Genomic DNA, 3,248 nt, shown 5'->3' on the forward strand with positions numbered 1-3,248 from the left:
ACAGTAAATGTATGTGTGAGAAAATAAGGAAAAATATATAGCTCCAGACGTATGGGAAATGCACATACAGTTATCATCTTCTTCATCCTCATCATCTTCATCATCATCATCCACTGAAACAGCTCAACTCAGTCAGGAACGAGAGAGCTCAGATTGTCCCTGAGAAACTCAACATGAACACTAATAATACAGGAGAGATGCTGGAAATGCTCTTCATGAACGTTGTTGTTTATTTGTTGGCTGACTGTAGATCTTTGAACATTGTCAGACTGTTAAGCCAGAATTAAAGCACATCAACCTCATTTATACAGGACACTCAGATCTGCTGTAACTGCTCAATCTTTTCATATCTTTTCATCATGTCTTTATGTTTTGGGCCAAATTATGGAGAGTATCATGGATTAAATCATTATTAAACTATAACAATGAATCATGATGAGACTTACTTTTTCAAAAAGAAATTTAATCATTGGTTACCCTCTTCATTCACTGATTATATTGTTTAATTTATGAATTGATGTGTTCAGTTTTCTGTACTCATGACTTGGAAATACTGTACATGGTTAAAGAATCTGTAATGTTCAAATGGCTGTGTAACACTGAATAAATGCTGATTAATAAACGAATGCGGTGTGTTTTTGGACATAAAAACAATACAATTCCCTATAACGCTAGCATTAGAGGGTTTATTTTTTACAGCAGAGAATAAAATCCTAAATTCAATCTGTTCATCATATAAAGCAATCGAGTCTCTTCAGGAGATTTGAACTAAACCGCTCGATTTAAATGGATTATAGTTTAACAATCTCTTTAACTCTGTTGCATCTAACTTCTGTCAGACTTCATTTTAAATATCTTCATTTGTGTTCCAAAGACGATCGAAAGTCTCACGCGTTTGGACCGACATGAGTGATTAAATGATGACTTTTTTGTTTTAAATGTGTTCGCGGCGATCGATCTCGCGCCCCAGAGCAGCCGCTGACGTCACAGGCATCGCGAGCTCCATATGACGTCACAGGCAGAGTTGTTCAGGCTAGTGCAGCGATTACCAGACTCAGAGTTATTAGTCAAACAGTGTAGAAATTCAGAGTCAGAGTTAGTCAAACAGTGATAAAGTCTAGGATCTGCAGAGAGCACGATGTCTGAACACTTCCCAGTGGATGAGGAGATCTGCAGTGCAGTGTTGGAGGAGCCGCTGAGTGGCGCTGTTGAGGAGAGAAACACAGCAGAGGAGTGTGGAGCTCCTGCTCCCCCTAGAGTCGCGTGGGGGAACAACACCTCAGGTGCTTTCACACACACACACACACACACACTCCAGGGCTGCCAACTGACACGCAATTGACACTTTTCACACGCTCTCACGCCACACATCCAGACAAGACAGAGCTGGTAACTTTTGATATGAAACAAATATGAACCTCTCAAATTCTGTCAATTTTATTGAGAAATTCACACAATAAATACTGTTTTGGCGCTTGTAAAAGTGAGGTGACAGATCGCTGGCGCACGTGAACCGATCATCTCTTACTCTTACTACTAGGCTACTAGTTAATAGTAAATAAACACGAATGAACGATTGGTATGTTGAAAGATACAGTAGGCTACAACTTACCGAGATGTTTATGCCTCATACAGAATATCGATCATTCAGTGTTTTTCACCCGTGGAAATGGTCAATAAAACAGCTGGAGAATACGTTTACCCCAGGAAAGCCATTTAATGACCATTGCACGTTAACATTGCTATAGAGAGGAGTATTTTCTGTGACTATGTACATTTCTGAAATGCATAACTTAGACCGTTTCCTCTAATAACAGATTACTCTAAATTGTAATATGGACTGCAAATATGCAAATTAGATACAGTGTATTGATACATTTTACTGAATGGGAATGACATTTATGGCCATTTTACCCTCATATTGCATTAAGTAAATGGCATATCAATTCATTCCGTTATATCTTCCATAACATAGTTGAGAATCATCTTTATACAAAGTTTGGTAAAAAATAAAATACTGAAACCTAAAAATTTATTGGTGCATGAAAAATAAATGAATCCTAAAAAAAATCATTCCTGGCGTCCACTACAGAGGACTTAGCATAACATGAATAAAACATTCACAAATGTTTTCCCCCATTTGTTTTGAACTAGCAACATAAAGCAGCTGTACATGAGGACAATCATTCAGCTGTAATCTGTGCTAATAAAACTAATCAATGTTTCTAATCAATATTGTTGTTTGCAGAAAAGCAATCAAGATGGATGAGTTTCCGTGCTGGCGTCTTGAGAGAGTGGAATGCTGGGAAACGGCTCTTCCAAACCAAAGAAACCCAAGTGTGTGCTTTTGTGCCGTCGCAGGAGCTTCCACACACACCCAGTGTCGAGCCGACAGACCCGCTCGAGTCCAGGCCGACAGACCCGCTCGAGTCCAGGCCGACAGACCCGCTCGTGACCAGGCCGACAGACCCGCTCGAGACCAGGCCGACAGACCCGCTCGAGACCAGGCCGACAGACCCGCTCGAGTCCAGGGCGACAGACCCACTCGAGACCAGGCCGACAGACCCGCCCCACTCGAGTCCAGGCCGACAGACCCGCTCGAGTCCAGGCCGACAGACCCCCTCGAGTCCAAGGCGACAGACCCGCTCGAGACCAGGCCGACAGACCCGCTCGAGACCAGGCCGACAGACCCGCTCGAAACCAGGCCGACAGACCCGCTCGAGACCAGGCCGACAGACCCGCCCCACTCGAGTCCAGGCCAACAGACCCGCTCGAGACCAGGCCGACAGACCCGCTCGAGTCCAGGGCGACAGACCCACTCGAGACCAGGCCGACAGACCCGCTCGAGTCCAGGCCGACAGACCCGCTCGAGTCCAGGCCGACAGACCCCCTCGAGTCCAGGGCGACAGACCCGCTCGAGTCCAGGCCGACAGACCCGCTCGAGACCAGGCCGACAGACCCGCTCGAGTACAGGCCGACAGACCCGCTCGAGTCCAGGCCGACAGACCCGCTCGAGACCAGGCCGACAGACCCGCTCGAGTCCAGGCCGACAGACCCCCTCGAGACCAGGCCGACAGACCCGCTCGAGTCCAGGCCGACAGACCCGCTCGAGTACAGGCCGACAGACCCGCTCGAGTCCAGGCCGACAGACCCGCTCGAGTCCAGGCCGACAGACCCACTCGAGACCAGGCCGACAGACCCGCCCCGCTCGAGACCAGGCCGACAGACCCGCTCGAGTCCAGGCCGAC

This window comes from Squalius cephalus, assembly GCF_949319135.1.
Source record: "Squalius cephalus genome assembly, chromosome: 17".
NCBI lineage: Eukaryota > Metazoa > Chordata > Actinopteri > Cypriniformes > Leuciscidae > Squalius > Squalius cephalus.